Source organism: Bombus pyrosoma, linkage group LG2 (genome assembly GCF_014825855.1).
Source record: "Bombus pyrosoma isolate SC7728 linkage group LG2, ASM1482585v1, whole genome shotgun sequence".
Classification (NCBI taxonomy): Eukaryota; Metazoa; Arthropoda; class Insecta; order Hymenoptera; family Apidae; genus Bombus; species Bombus pyrosoma.
The window spans coordinates 9,843,091-9,860,064 of record NC_057771.1 but is presented as its reverse complement, the minus strand read 5'-3'; the positions used below and the strand labels follow the sequence as shown (position 1 = coordinate 9,860,064).

Genomic DNA, 16,974 nt, shown 5'->3' with positions numbered 1-16,974 from the left:
GTACACATCCTGTATATCTTGCGAGAAAAAGAGAGAGGAATTTCTAGTTTACGAGGCTGGATAAATATATTTTTACACCGGGCAAGATCACTGACCGAATAGAGGCAGCAGTAACCCGGCCCTCGGGCTATTCGCGGGGAATCCGCACCGTTTCACTTTATCGCCCCGTTGTCAGGCTATCCTGAAAATACGGAAACGTCACTGTACCCTTGGGGGTTTCTTCGTGGCAGTCAAGCCCGCAGCGGTGGAACGAAAATATAAACTCTAAGCTAGTAGAGAAAAAGCTGGCTTTGGGACGAAATTCGTGGGGAAATTTTCGTGAAAATCGTACATGCCAGAGCCATCCTATTAAAGGTATCGCGCAGCCTTTATCAAACCGTTTAGAAAACCACAAATCCCATCTTCTCTGTATGCCAATATACTATTAGAATATTTTGATATTTGCCAATATTTTATATCAGTCGTTGCGTTGGCTAGAAATTTCTTTTTCTTTTTTTTTGTGCTCGTTTCCATTTTGTGCTCCTATTACTAAATGCACCCAAGAGACTATGAAATTTCGTTTCGAGAGTTTCGACACGCCTTTGTACGAACGTGTATACACGCACTGGTCGTCAATACGCAGCTAACTTTCGCAGAGTGTACACTACTTCAAACTCGTTATCGGACAACGAGTTTTTCTAATCTACCAACTGAACGTTTTGCATTTTAACGACATACATGGAAAAAGAGAGGAAAAAACAGGCAGTTAATATATCAAAGCGTGCATTATTAAACGAACAAGGGGATTTTCTCCGTTATAATCCCTGTAAAAAGGTTCTCGTTCTCGTTGAATTTTATAGTAAGGCGGAAAAGGGAAATAAAATTATCCGTCTAACTTTCCGTAAGCGATGTTCTCTGTTTAATGTTCATAAACAATTTCCAGACACGAATGCTCACTGTGATCCTCTAGCTTTCTACTTGCTACGTTATATTTGTTTTTCAACCGGCGAATCGTCTAAATAATGAAGTTTATGCAGCTGCAATACTTCCTATGAAACACATTGATGAACGGAGCTCGCGTGCTCCTTTTTACTTTTCTTTCGCCCCACCTGCTCACTCTCTGAAGTGGAGAAATAAAAACCAGAAGTTGACAAAGAAACGGAACCAAAAGGGACGCCGGCGAAATTTTCTCGCGTCGAACTCCGTCACGAGTGTTTTATCGAGAAGTTCGGGGGTAACCGAGTTTCAATTGTCGAAAAGAGAATACCATATTTCCAACGCGACTTGACTCAGCTAACGGTGGCCGTAACACGAGAGTAAGTATCCATCCGACTAATTCATTGCTTAACTTTCCGAAGTGGCTGCTAGTCGCTGTGTAACAATGTCTCGGGCGTAATAAGAGAGCCGGAGGAATATTAACCCGTCTGCCGTCCGGAGAAAATATTTATCACGAGCTTCTCGTTTACTCGTACCACCGGAGTTTTCAAGGAAAAGTTCAAATCCCTTCGCAAGTTGCGTGCGAGGATATAATCAAACAAGGGACTGAATAGTTATGCGACGCGAGCTCGCTGATTTATAGCCTCGTAGCAGCAGAGGGAAAGAATGTCAATGAAATTTTTGTAGAAATATCTTCTGTATCCTGAGTAAAACGGTGTATTTGGAAAAACGCTGGCATGTAATTGTAACAAAATTGTAGAAACGATGGTACATGGTTAAATTGGGTTTGTTGAACATCGCGGTTGTTGGGTTGTGTCTTTTTCGCGTACGTTGGAAAGAAAAGTTTAGGAAGCAGGCATCGGGAACTTGGAAAAGGAATTACCGGTCTTGAATCGCGAAATATAATTTTATACAGCTCAAAGAGAAGAATTTGATCCATGAACAAAATTGACGCTCCATATTGCCAAAGTCAGCGTGCTGAAGTTTGACGAAAGACGATAGAAAACAACGACGGAGGAAAATTTCAAGAACGTAGGTTATAGGGGGAACAGGTTGTCGCAGCGACGTTAAACTCGCAGTAAAATTTCACTAAGGCGGATCTTGTCAACGAAATAAGAGAGGCGGACAAAATATTCGCTGTCCCTCGTGGATTCGAGTTGGTAACGCTCAAGGACTAAATTTTTCAAACTCGACTGGAATTATTCGATGGCTGTAAACGCTCTCATTGCAGATCATATGCATGTCGGCGAATATGCGCCTTGAGGATAGGACACTCTCGTTGGTCGAAAAACACGACTACAACCAAGAGACACAGAATTTATAGGCAAAGTGGCCGGGCCAAGGAAAAACAGCAACGATAGAAGAAAGCATATATAACCTGAGATGAAATCTATCAGGACGTAACCTTGTAAAAACGTGATGCTAATCAACATGGAGCTAACATCGCAATAACCGAACGAGCGGACAGTTTATAGACGATCTATCGTTATCGATGCTCGTCGGATTTTAAAACTGCCTTCCTGAAACGAATGAAAAACGCGGAAGATTCGATACGAAAAGGCAGTTTTTAAATAGCAGCACGCGCCTCTATTGCGAGCGTCCGACCGATTGTACGCAAGTCCTCTTGTAAAGTCTGATAAAAAAGGAAACATCAGTTCGAACGGTTTCAACGATTGGAACAATTTTTTCCCTTTTGCTTTTGTTGTTTTCTTTTTTATTTTTCTTTTTTTTTCGCAATGCTTCGTATGAGAACACGAGGATCCATTGTCACGGAAGTCGTGTGCAATTCCCAGCGGACAGCGAGAATGCAATAACGTCAGTACGCTAATGTTCGCGGAAATAATGTATTGCTGCTGGTAGTGTAAATTTCGCCCACTAGCTGGTCGATACAACGTAAATATGCGTTAAGGGGAAAGCTGAATGGTGGTACAGAGGAGGCATGGTTCGCGTCCGTGTACGTTCGTCCGTATCAATGGCCACGGTTAATATGTGTGAACGCGACGATGTAAATGTGTGAACGCGAAGCGCAAGTCAGCGGGAAGATGAGAGGATGTGTAGGGGTTGAGGGGGTGTGCGTGGTGTAATGGCCTGCTACCGAGGGTGCATTAAGGCGGTTTATGTACGCGAAGAGGTATGAGGTCTTTTAACCCAACTCAAATGCTGGTTTCATTGAAACCGTAGTGGTATATTCCAGGTGTAGCATTATGTCCAATAATCAATTTGGATGGTTCATTAAAATGACGTCAAAGTCGAGCGAACGAATTGCGATTATAGATATCGCGTCGTATTAATTCGGACAGGATGCATCCTCTCGTTACCGTGGAAAATAACGAGATACTAAGGTCCAAATATTATAGGGGATAAAAATACATATAATGGAGAATACGACCATTTCATAATAATTCGATTGCGGTAACTCTATATTCACCTAGATCGATCCTGTTTCATTGACAGTGCAATTAGAGATACGCGAAGTACTCAATTTCAAAGGTATTTTGTGTCAAAGCGTGAAGCGACTTGCTATTTTCCATCTCTTTCGATCCTCACTAATGCTCGTACGGATTAATAACGGGAAATGGCGTTACACAAATCGGCTCCGTGGCGATGACGATTTCAACGTCCTAAACATAGATCCTACAGATGCTAGTTAAAAGTCTCCGTTTCCATGTAAAAACACGCTGCACGTTATCAACAGACGGATTATGACACAGGATTCAAAAATGGAACGTAATTAAAGCCATCGAGCGCTATCGAAACGCTGAATTCAGCGTAGAACGAGTTCTGCTTACAATCTCGGATCCTGACAAAAGAAGAAAAGTTACAGCAAAAGACGTCGGGATCTTTTCTATTAAATCGTTACGAGGCTTTTGTTGCGCCGACACAATGGACAAAACAGAGATAAAAGAAAATGAATGGACGGCGTGTCATTTGCAGGGAATGATGATGCACTCTCACGGTAGGTGCATTAAGGTGGTTTATGCACGCGAAGAGGATCATCCACTTTCAAGGCTCGCGTCACTGTCTCTCTGAAACCGCGACGGATTATGAAGGTAGTAAAACGTTTAAATCGATAACCGGCTGAAGTCGTTCACCGCAGGGACCTCGTCTTAGGTTCGCGACAGAAAATTGTTTTCCATCGTTCGTCGCTAAAGATAAATCGATGTTTCTACGCCGCGTTTGAATATTGCATGAAAGGTCTACAAACGATCATCGATACATTTCCGGCGAGTGCGAGTGCACCAACAATCCAAAGAATCAAACGTGACAGACCAAATGAGTTATTTACTGCCCTTTTTGTATGCCATCCACGTACGCGATAAATCACATTTCGAAAATATTTTCGACAACGAAATTTTATGACGAGCAGATTTTATCATCTGCGATAAACGATTCCGTTCGACGTTCGTTGATTACGAGCATGACAAAATCAACAACGTGACTGATAATCGATTCGTAATTTACAGTTATCGAAAAGTGGCAAACGGTGACTAACGAGCTCATGTTTCTTACGCGCAAGCTGTTTTGCTCAACGGTATCAGACATAATGTCAAACGAGTACAGCGGACCGTCTACGAGAAAAGCGAAAATCCACTTAGAGAGCTCAAAAGTTATGAACGAGCACGTGATTTATGCTTACAGAGAGCTTGATACCCTTTGAGATCTCGTAATCGTCTTGCGCGACGATGGCCGATGATAAATACGTAGCAAGGCGTTTAAATCAATAAAGGCGTTACTCGTTCTCACGAATTAATCCTATGCGCACCATTTTTCTCCTCCGACACGGTTCGAATAGCGCGCTTCCTTTGTGTATTCGGTTGACGAGAACGATGAATTTATTAAACGTTACATTATACGGCAAAAGGTTTGCTGATTCATCTTCGTCCGATTCAATGCACTACACGCCTCCCCGTTTTTGCGAGGCTACCAATCATAATTCGAAGCTGCACCGGAGAATATCGAACGAACACGGTGTATAACTCAGTGGAGATACCCCCCTCCACCAAAAAAAGGGCGGTCTCGAGCCCGGACAGATCGGAGCTTATTCTAATTTATATTGGCACGAATTAAAGGATTACGTTATAACCGAGAGTGAATTATGGGCCACGTTATATCCGTTCCGATATATCGATCCGGCGCCAACGGCCAAAACCGTGGCCGCCGATACATTTCGTCGTGGAACACTTTTAACTCTGCGCGCTCCGCGGCCGTGCGCCACGTGAACAATTACACACATAGACTAGCGCGTTATATTTTCCTGGAATTAAACACGAGACGAGCATGTGTTACCTTCCATCAGACCTTTATTTGCCGTGCGTTCGCCGGGTAAATTGAAAACAAATTAAATTCCTGAAACTGATTGTGCGCCGTGCCTCTATACAATTAATGTAAAACTGTCCTGTAATCCGGCCGGTTCGGGATGTAAATACGGAATATAACTACTTGAAAAAAAATTCCAGTCCGTGCTGCTGTTTGGTTGCCCGCTATTCTGGAAAGGCGAACGAAATAAAGGTCGATCTGTTTCCATTATCTCGTTCGTCCATCGAAAGAATATGCTGTAGGAATTGCAGATTCGTCCACGTTCATTTCAATTGCAAATGAACCATCCACGACGGTTACATCGTCGAAAAGCACGCCCGCCGTTGTCAACACTGTCCCTCTACTTTTTTTAGAAACATGGAAATTTGAGCGACAACCGAAACGTTTTGTTCCAAGCAAAGAGTAGAATCGTCGACCAATAGATCTTTAAATACCTGTCGTATTCTCCTAATTCCCGTTTCGAAAGATCGCGGTTTTTGTCGCAACTTGTCATCTTCGATTTCTTCGATTGTAGCGAAAAACCTGTTGTCAGATCGAATCGGCTTGAGAAGTCCGGCTAGAAGGTACAATCTCAAGTAATTTTCGGGTCAAAGGCTAGTTACGATTGTTTTGCCACCGAATGCGTAAAATTTTCACTGCCTCCAAGACGCGCATTGAAAACCATACAGTGGAACAATAGCTACCTACCTTCCAACGAGAAAACCGGCATTGTCCCCGTAAACGTTGTATTCTCTGGAGGTGTGTGAAGAAAGGAACGAAGACAATATACACGATTCGACTTGCTTTTCACGAAACACGCTCTTGTACCTTCCTAAATGTTTTCCAGATGTTTTAGGATGATAAAAATTTCTCTTTGAATCCTCACTAAACCCGTGTAAAACTAACTCCCTCGTATATAAACATTTGCAATGAGTCTTATCGATAAATTTTAGAAGAGATAATGCAATTTGGCAGATACAGTTCGCCTAGGCTTAGTTCAACTTCAGCTACAAGCAGAGACATCACGGAGAAGATTCGAAACCAAGAGAGAGAGAGAGAGAGAGAGAGAGAGAAAGATCCAAGCTCGCAAAACGCTGCAATTCCCAACTGATTAGCAAAGTTAAACTGTTTCAATGCTGGATAATACTTAGACCGGTGACTAGATCCAGAAACTTGGCGTGTTGACACCGTTCGTTCAAACTCCACCGAAAATATGGATGTCCTCGACCATAGCCGTCTTGCCTATTAAGCGTCCTCGTCCCTTCTCAAACAAAAAAAAAGAAAAAAAGGAAGAAGAGAGGAATAAAAGAGAGAAATAAAAGATATAGAAGAGGGTGGACGATGAGCGCGGCAAACAGCCAGATCGGCTACAACCAGCCGCTCGTTTTTCGCTCGAGAGCCGTCAATGTGTGCACATACGTGCGTATGTGTGCACACATACCCGCTCAATCTTCTCCAATTAAATTCTATTGGAATTGGTGCAAATGCCAATACCGGCCGGGCGGGAGCATTCATTGTGTTGAGATAATGAGGGGCTGCGCGCGAGGAAAGCGTACAGCTTAACGGATAGAATACGGTATACCGGAACTATGCTGTGCCATACCGGCTACGCTATAGCCAGGAAGCCGATAATGCTATATCGCGATGCGTACTCCAGGGGCCAGACCGTAGAACGTCGTCTACTCTGAGTTTATTATGCTGCATTATGCCGCGGTATGCTATATTACGGATACGGTATGTCGTTCTAAGGACACCCCGTGCTACGAGACATCGCCACGTTACGTTAACCCGGGGCACCTCTCTTACGTTATAGCGGTTTAATTGCGAGCGTATCGCGTGCACGTGTTGTACTGCTTGATGATGGAAACTTCGTACGTTCTCATGGCTTTCCAATATTGTTTGCCCTGGCTATCGATTACACGACGCCGTAATATCACCTTTGACGCTAACATAACCCTCATACGAATTGATTCAGATTTCGCAAACGTACACTTCAACCGTAACTTCATAATTTTGTCACGGAGTTATTAAAAGTATGATAATTAGAAAAATCCCAAGCGAAAACCTCCGCGAGAATCCTTTTGCACGATGTCGTATTTAGTTCGCCTCTAATATATTAATTCGCAGTTACTTTGACTCGCATCTCGTAGGATTCGTAAATGAGTTTACTCTCTTAATTATATGATTTGAAAGACCAGCGGCGCGGCATACGGAACCGCTTTCGTGGCATGCATTTCGAAGTATATCGTGCAAATATTACGTATGATTTTGAAAAAGTCACGTCTTTTGTGTGACTAAACGTCGAGAAACGCCACGGAAGAGACTCTACTCTTTCGTAGAGAGAGCTTTGACAAATTTTCAAGTGGGATCGACGCGCGAGAAGAGACTAGAGACGGTCTTTAGTCGAACAACTTTTTCCTCTCCAACTACCAACGAAGAATTTCTGATCGATCGATCCTTCGAATTAGTTCTGGATGCATTTAGCGGAGAGAACCAGGCAGATCTGTTCTTCCCGACCAATCTGCCCGAGTCGCAAAGTATGAAGCGCTATCTCCGTTTTTCGACTTTCCGACCGTTTCGACAATAACGCAAATTACAAAACTCCAGTCCCGAGCCGTTACCAACTTTTACCGTATCTCCGCGAATAACTTCGTTAATTTTGCGTGGAACGAAGGTTATATCCAGCGAATACCAAGGAATGCGGAATCATGTTTCACTGGCTCTCCTTCTCTGCTCCGCCTTGCTGACTCCTTCCATTCTCCAAAATCGTTTCTCAGATAAGGCAAAATTTCATTGCGATTTTCAAAAGTATTCCGCTCATTATCGTTGTTCCGCCATCCTATCTATAAGGTTCGATCTTCGCAGACATCTTCGTTCGATCGATTTCCCAGCAAGAATCTGAGTCCAACGTCGAATAATCGGATTCCGCTTATCGTTATTGCGTAAAGGTCTATCTTTGCCCAGTTTGGGGGATGAAAATATTTATTAATTCCAGCGATATACTATCTTTGAAATGCCCTATGTAATTACCTATTAAAATTAGCCACGTTGCTTACTCGAGTCCTACGGGACGTGCTTATTTTTGTTCCTTGCAGATGCAAATTACAGACGTGGTTAAGTCCACAGCTTTGCGTCGCGTATAATCGAAGTACAGGACAATCTCAATTAAATACGCAACGCGATAACGAGCACTGATTTTATCGGAGGGAAACAGAGAGAAGAAGCTAGGATCGATGTTAATTCCGCGATAGTTTGCTTACTGTTTCCATTACGCTTGTAATAAAATTCATATCAATCGAAAGCTTAGTTAATACGGTATTCGTACTCATTAAAAAGGATCTTGTTACGAGTATTTGGTAACAACCGTGTACAACGTTAAGGTCTATGTATATCGCATTGAAATTGATTTATTATTGAAATCGATAGAAAGACCAGTCGTTCCCAGAATCTCCACTAATTTGACTATATACAAACGATGGACCAATTATTATTTAATTAATCTTTATCGTGTACATGATTCAAAGAGTATACATTATTAACATTAACATATTAATATTATTTACTTGTTATTATCAACGTGATAAACCCTTTGTTAGAGTACGTGTACAGTTACATATATGTGACATGAAATAAAATTACACGTAGCGAAAGAAAAACAGAAGAGATTAATTCACACGAGATTATGCAAACGATTTTAACAGTTATATACGACGATGTGAGCAGAGTGGTTGAAGGTAGTTAAAGAAACAGGAGAAAAAGTTAATCTTGTTGCAGAAATTGTTTGCATTTACAAGTAGACAATTAAGACAGTTATATTGGCCATAAAGCGTGCTATGTGTTCCAGGCGTAAAGAAAGCACGAATTCTTATACGATATGTTGGAGCACTAAAACTAAATTTGTAAAATGAAGATTAATGGAAGATGCTCGAAACCGCGACTCGCTCTATTAAACGATATTAATCGTTTAAGTTGACAACTGCGAAGAATACGGATAGAAAAAATACAAGAATTCGCTCTACCAAATCACTACAGGATCGTTTCTCGATCATAGCCGCAACTTTTCGGCGTGCCTCAATGTATTTCCGAAACTGGCAAATAAATCGAGCTCCCGATTACACGCATGTGCGGCAGCCAGTGCCGCTTGTTTTGCAGGCTTACTTTCGAGATGGGCCAGCAACTTTCCAGACTAAAGAACGAGTGTACTCGGAACTGGCAGACAGAGCGGGGGTAGAGCAATGGCAAATGGCATAAGTTGGCCCGAGTAAACTCACCTGCTATTCTCCAAGGCTGGAAAATACGTGCACACCGGGAGAACTGGAAAAGGACTGCGGAGAGGAAGTACGTCGGTCGAAGAGGACCAAGAGAACAGAAAATAGCTGTGTACACTACTATATACGTATATGTATATACATACGTACACAAATACATGTATTCGTACGAGATGAATGTAAATTTCAAGAACCAGGCAGGAATTGAGCAGTGTCCACTCTGCATGCCGCATGGAAAACTTTTGTTGAGCGTACTATGTAATGTCCTTTAACTCTTCGAATCTCCACCACAGCCGCTATCATCCCCCTCACGGCTACGGGTACCACTACCCCCACGGGTTCGTCAGTTTTCAAGCGTCCAGCATCCGTGCACGGGTAACGCGCACGTTGGTGAAAATAGTTTTGGACGAGTTAACAAAACGACGCCGAGAGTTTCGAGGCTAGCGCCGATTTACCGCCGGCCAGACGCTCACCCTTTCGCTTTGCATGCTTATTTCCACGGCTTTGCCCCGTTTCGTGCGACTACTTGCTTGCGTTTAATCGCTAGAGATAAGAGTTCATGACGGAGATAGAAGGATTAGGCAGGCAGCTAACGAGATTAAATCAACAGACCGCCATCGCTTTCGGAAGCTCGCTGATATCGGACAATGCTACTCGGGCGAACTTGTCGTAATCAACGGATATCGTTTTAATCACAGTCGCACGAATCAAGATGCTGCTATAGGGATATACTTGACCTTATATCGTTCTATGTAGCTACGGATGGAATTTCCAGATTTGGTTCGAACAATTGGTAAAGCGGAGGCTTCCGCAGAAAATACGAGAATACAGAAATATATACGTAGGTATATATATAGAATGTAATCGAACGTGTCACGAGCAAACAAGAATATTAATAGTTGTCTAATTTGTTTTACCGTATTCAGAAATAAAACGATAACTCGAAAACCGTTTAAACTCTACTGGGAAAATATTGATCCACGATAAATGCTTCCATTAATGTGTATGAAATATTTGTAGCGTGAGAGCGGTGCAAATATTACACGAATCGTTCGACCGAATCGGGTCGTATAAATTCATGGGATAAAAATTTCTCACGGTAAATCGTCCCATAGGTATCGTGTATCATCGTCGCCTCAAGTATCGAAACGCGTGCTCATATATTTCGATTGTTCTTTTGAAAAAAAAAAAAAAGAAAAAATAGTAAACAGAGACGGAGAACGAGACCAAGTGACGCATTTTCGGACCAGAGTGTTGGGGTAATTTGAATTTGCATGTCCAACGTCGAAAAATGATCCGCGTGTCAGTTTCGTGATTGAAACGTTACGTTCGGAAACACAAACGTTCGACGGTCATTTATTTCGATCTTTGCCTCGGTGTTGACGAGTTAGTTACCAGCCGTGCATGTATAAACCTTCACGTACAGAGGGGTTCGTTCGACGCGAGTAATAAGAAGTGACGTGTAATTTCGCTCGACCTACATTTTACTAGCGATTCACTAGACGCACGACGTTTTAAGAGTCTCGTCCCTCGAATGTAACATTGATCGTCCCTCCATCGAAACCTCTTATTCGCATCTGCCGCATCGCACTTTTTATTTTCTCTTTTCCTTCCTTTCTGCACTCTCTTCTTTCCCTTCTCTGTTTCTTTTTTCACAAGGCGATGCCCGTATCATCGAATCGCGCCACAAGGAACGAACGAAATTAATAAATCCATCGACTTCGAGTCCCGTTGTTTGATGTCGCAATCAGAAGATTAATTAATCCGTCGTCCCCCGTAATTACGTTCCCACGATTGTCGGTCAACCACCACTGAGAGAGTTTTCGAACGACCACGGCGACCGATAAAAGTTACAGAAATAATGGTTCCAACCCTGGAATGGTAGATCGATGAATATTTTACGGCCCAGGAATGGCATATAACGGACGCTTGCAACGCTTTCATCGTCCGCAAATATTACCCCGAATCTGGATGGTATGTCGATCGTGTATACCGTTACGTTGGTCACTAGGTGTCGATGACAGCCGTCCGAATGATGGTGACGTTGTATTCGAGCGAATACCCGACGAAAATCACGTTTTGACCGTAGCAAGAAGCATAGCGACCACCGACGAGACCGAGCGGAAAGAAATAGCAAGTCCCATAGAAAAGGGAGCGTAAATTTAAAATTAAAGGGGGAAACGGTGCTCGCGCTTCTTACAAGTCGACATCGGATAAGAGGGCCAGGTGGAAATTCTTTTTCTCGCGCGAATTACTTCGGCTCGTTTTCTCTCTCTTCTTCTTTCGTTTTACCTTTAACTACATTTAGCAATGGAGAGATCGCCGAGAGACGACGCGATTAAATGAAAATTGCCCACGCTTGTCTATGGAGGATCAGCCGGAATAGGATTAGGTGTCCTTTACAGCGTTTCAGGATTTACGCTTTTTCAATTAAGGACATTTAGTCGGACGACTGTCCGTGAAACACGATGCAAAATTATCTCGCAAGGAAAACGTTCGTCCAGCAGAAACTAATATAAGTAACTATACCGGAAACCTCTTTAGACTACATTATACGTAAATTCGCTGTCCCAGACTGTACGGAACTTGCACGTTCATTGTTTTAAAACCACTCCGCTACCGACACCCTGTTCCTCCGTAAAAGTTCGCTCGATTTTCCTATAAAAAACTCGCAACGAAACTCCAACAACCAACCCACGGAACACGCGCGTTAATCTAATCGTGAATTTTACACGTGCAACAATTATCGTTCGCCTGTCTAATGCACTCGCTAACTTCTTGCGTTCGTTTGCATAGTGCAACTGGTCCTTTGAACTCGAGGAAACAATGGGAATTAGCGATCGAGAACACATCCGATCGTACTGCATCGTCTAGAATGCGACGAAATTCGCGATTACTCTCGTGTATCATAAAACCCAACGCGGTGGTCCCGCTGTTTTACAACTGTCGTTCTCGAGGTGCGGTACGACAAAGCGGTTACCAAAGTCACGATTTATCGGACAAAAGTTTGCTCCGTTAAAACGATTGAAACGAAAGACCGGGGGAATTCGATTTGCGAAACTCGCTTCAAACTCGCTACGGAACTACCAACTTCGCACGCTCTGGCCAAGAATTCGATTTTCTTTTTACAATCATACGCACCGACGATATTCTTTCGCGTTAACGTGTTTGCCATTTAACGCGCGTTAAATTAAAATCCTTGTTGTTGTTCGACCAGTCGTTAAAATGCCACGGTAGCCTGTAACGGCGTGCGAGCGAACGACAATCACTCCTTTGTACACGGGATTGATTTGAAAAATGTAACGAGAAGAAAGAAACGCCGCGAGTTTAAAACGTGCGAAAGACACGAGCCAACAGCTACGAGCAAAAACCTGACGCGATGAAAAAGAAACTCGCATGGACGATAAACATCGTCGAAAAAGATGTCTTGGCTGTTTGAGAAATAAACGAGACCGCCCTGACGCGCCAGACTACTGACTGTGACGTTAATTAATCATACGAGAGACGGCAAGTTACTTGACTCTGATAAATTATCGCTACCGGAGGAATTAGCTTTAACGACGGATAGTTTTCATATCTGCCTATCTATTCAGGATCGTTCGTTCTTTTTCCATAATCTTGCCGTTCCGCCGAAAAGAAACGGAATGCGGCAATGATGCATCACCGATACGAAAGCCTAACTAACGAGGGACCAATAACACTTTATTCTCTAAAACTTCCAAGCGGTGAAATGAAACTATTAGATCACACGTTAGAAAAAACGAAACGTTCGCAAAATTGATCGATTACTATTGTACTACGGTACGACCGAACGTTCAATTTCGCGTAAACGCATGAAACCGTGTGCATCATCAAGAAATCATGACGCAGCGATTTTGTATTGTCGAATGCACCTGAACCGTGGCCCATATACATGGGCCGCGAGTCGGTTATCACTAACGTTTACGTAGCGTTGATAACGCACGCTTCATGCACGAAACTCCACGAGGTGGAACCAAGATAAATGAGCGAAATTCCGATGGGTCCAATGCATTTTGTCTCGCGCGTCATTAGTCAACGCTTTATCGAAAGCGTACCACCGACTCGAAGAGGATCGATCCAACGTCCCCAAAAAAAGCTTTTCCATAATCCACTTGCTTGCATCTCGCGTTAACGAAAAAACGAAAGAACGGAAAAGGAGGAACGTAAAAAAGCAGAAACGGAGGAGACGAGAAATATACAGAGAGAGAAAGAGAGAGAGAGAGAGAGAGAAATATAAGAGAGAGAGAGAGAGGAAAAACATTGGAAAAAAAAGAGGGAAGAATAGTTAGATAATTCGGTTGATCACAATAAAAACGTGTTCACGTACATTGTTGCCTCTGGACATCTCGACGAACATGATAATGCTGGTGAAGCGTGTCACGTGCCAGATGGACAGCTGAACTTCCGATTCTTCTTTTCAAAAAGAAAAGTCCACTTGGATGCTCTTCTTTCTTTTGTTCGGCGAGAAACGACTGAGAAAAATAGAGAACGCGCGAACGGGAGAAAGAAAGAAAGTGCGAGAAAGCGAGCGAGTAAATAAAAGATAGAATGAAAGAGAGTGCGAGGGAGAGAAAGAAACGCGCGAGGACAGGCACGTCAGTTGCACGAGACTTTGGCAAACACCTTGGAGTAGGTCGCGAGTAGGTTGACACCTTCAGGGGAGAGGTCGCGCGCAGAACTGACACCTCACGCGCGCGGTCCAGCTACCCTCAGCATCCAGCAGCAGCAGCAGCAGCAGCAGCAGCGGCGGCAGCGGTGGCGGTAACCGAGGGGGATGAAGCGGAGCACGCGCGAAATTCCGCCCCTGTACTTCTCCTACCCCCTATTCCTCCCTCAACCTCCACCACCGATTTCTCTGCTCTATCTCTCTTTCTCCGAACCACGCGTTTCCCTCGTTCTACGTCGACTACGTACAGACCTGTTTTGTCCTGACTCCAGCCTCGCGCCATCGCTTCTCCCAGAAAAGGATGTCAAGAGGTGAAACGAAAGGCGAACTAGGCGATAATTATCGGCCAGATAGCCGGGATCAGCGTGGTTTTTCAAAAAGAAAAACCCGATCCTCGTTTCGAGGATTTACTTTGCATAATGAGCAATAAAACGTAACGAGATATTGTTTAAACTTTCATACGTAAATTTGTTCCTTGCTCGACCAAGTGGCCAACCAACTTTATGGAATACTCGATCAAACGTATATATCGTATCAGAAATAAATCGACCCACTTAAAAGTAACTAAAGCCAACGACGTCCGGAGGAGGAAACTTATTTTCAAGAAGTCCTTTCAAACTTCTCATCCTTCTCTGAGATCACGTTTCAGGGCTCCGTCGATCACAAAATTCTCCGATCCGCCACGACGTTCTGTTCCCCTATGAAATCATTTCGCATGAAACGTGATATTTGCCGCGTGTCGCGTATTTGTTGAAAAAATATTTCACGAAGAAGGCAGAGAGAGAGAGAGAGAGTGGCTTTACCACAAACTGGCTTACTCGCGTTATGGAAAATTTCACGTGTGCAGCCACGTAACAAAAGTTAATTTCAGTCGACCTTCGGCATCTGGCAAGCGTAAAGGTATATGAAAGTGAGCACGCGCGAAATTTCACCCTTGTGCACTCTCGAGCGCACCAGCGACCCCTTTACAACTCTGCATCTCGTCTACCCGACCCTCGCACCTACCAAGGGGTGAAACTTTTCTTAATAATTACTGGCCAATGGAGGTCATATTGTGCGACCCGATGGCCCGGCTTATTTAATATTCGAGTGTCGGCCATGCACGCGAGATCTTGCACCCGGATACACACATGCATGACACTCCAACCATGTTGTTCTTCTTGTTTAATGCACAGCGTTGGTGCAATAAATGACGCCTTTTGTCCCCAGTTCATTATTTCCGACGGGAACCCTTTTGTTTTACAGCGCGAACAAAGTGATTCGATACGAATTTCGAGTGACGCGTCGGTTAATCGCCGGTTTATTATTCCTAAATATCAACTCGAAAGGATAACGCGAAATTTTCCAGTTATTTAAAAAATCCACGCGGAAATACGAAACAGTCACGATTAATGCAACTCGAAACATTAAAAGCGTTCTTAGCGTCGGGAAAGTGTACGAGGTGGGCAAAAGCAGCCAGAGAACTTTTAATATTCGACGGTGTACAAAGCTTTATACGTATTGTGATCATTGCACGGAAAACATACGCGTCGTTACGTTAGTTTCGCAAATTCGAATATATTCATTTCATACGCATTTCTAGTCATTTAGTCTTATTATTCCAGGCTCAATCATTCGACCAACATCGTTTTGAAATGAATTCGTGCTCAAATTAATTTTCAGTAGTACACGCAGTACCGAAATACACGTTGATTAGAGTAAAGCTGCACTGTTCATCTGCTGAATGCAGGGTCTCCGCGTATCGCAGCTACAAATTTCGCAATCCCGATTATTAAATGTATAATTTCGCATGCATGTGCTACAAACTACCAGAGCCATCAGATTATCGCGACAAACAAATTATCGCGCACGTTTGATATTTTAATGGACGTCGATGAAGACGATCGATATTTCGAAAACGAGTTAGAAAATGCAGGACAAGAAGAGACGCGGGTTTGATCGTGCGAAAAACCAAGGTTCGTTATATCGAGCGTCAAAAGCGCTACAGAAGATGGCAACGCTAGGGCAATTTTTTCGATCGATCCGCAGAGGTAAAAAAAAAGTGTGCCGGAACAGAGGCTCGAGATTAAAATTCAACCGCGTTCAGATCTACTTTTGATCGCGATAAAAGCGAAATCTCTAGCAATTATCGTCGTGGTATTCCCTATCGTTTCCCGTTTACTTCTGAGCGAGGGCTTTTCATTGTCTGAAGAAGGCCGAATAGAAAAGGGGAGGGATGTACAAAACAGAAGAAAAGAGAGAAAGAGAGAGAGAGGGAACGAAGGAGAAGCAAATTGCACCAGTTGAGACAGCAAAGCGTAGGGAAGAAACGCGAAAGAATAGTAGAGTTGGTCGCCCGTAACCGAAAGAGACGACGAAAGGAAAGCTTGTGAACGAGGATGCGGAGCCGCGGGGACAAAGAAAGACGAGGATGAAGAAAGGGAGACAAAGATATCAAAAAGAGTAACGGAACACAGGTAAAAACGCGAACCGCGAAGAATGTCCTTTCACCGGTTGATGAGGAGGGCCTCGGGTTTCCATTTCACGATAATAATGAAACGTTATACCGTGTGGTATCGAAACATCTAGTTGATAAACAGGAATTTTCAGGCTAATGACGCTTTCAGGTAAGTAGTGACGCAAATGCGATCGCTGGAATGGCAATTAATTATCGGGCTGCAGCTATGGTGCTTCAGCATCCGAGAGGCGTTGTTTCATGAAATTATCGAAAGTCGGTCGGTCAGCCTCGCACGATCGAACGTGTTTAAAGTTAAATCTGACGAATGTATCAGGGCGAAGCTCACGCGAACCTGTCATTAACGAAAAAAA

At 43.4% G+C, this 16,974-nt stretch overlaps 1 protein-coding gene across 11 annotated transcripts in view; it reads right to left on the bottom strand.

Moving 5' to 3' along the window:
- LOC122576715 (Down syndrome cell adhesion molecule-like protein Dscam2) overlaps positions 1 to 16,974 on the bottom strand; it is a 172,417-nt gene that overhangs the window by 108,610 nt on the left and 46,833 nt on the right. Inside the window, exon 1 of one of the 11 annotated variants that reach the window (XM_043747429.1) lies at positions 13,828 to 14,157. The exons of the other annotated variants lie outside the window; for them this stretch is intronic. The gene's annotated coding sequence lies outside the window, so the exon portion shown is untranslated. Of the gene's footprint in view, positions 1 to 13,827; positions 14,158 to 16,974 lie in introns of those variants that run through there. 11 annotated transcript variants of the gene reach the window in all.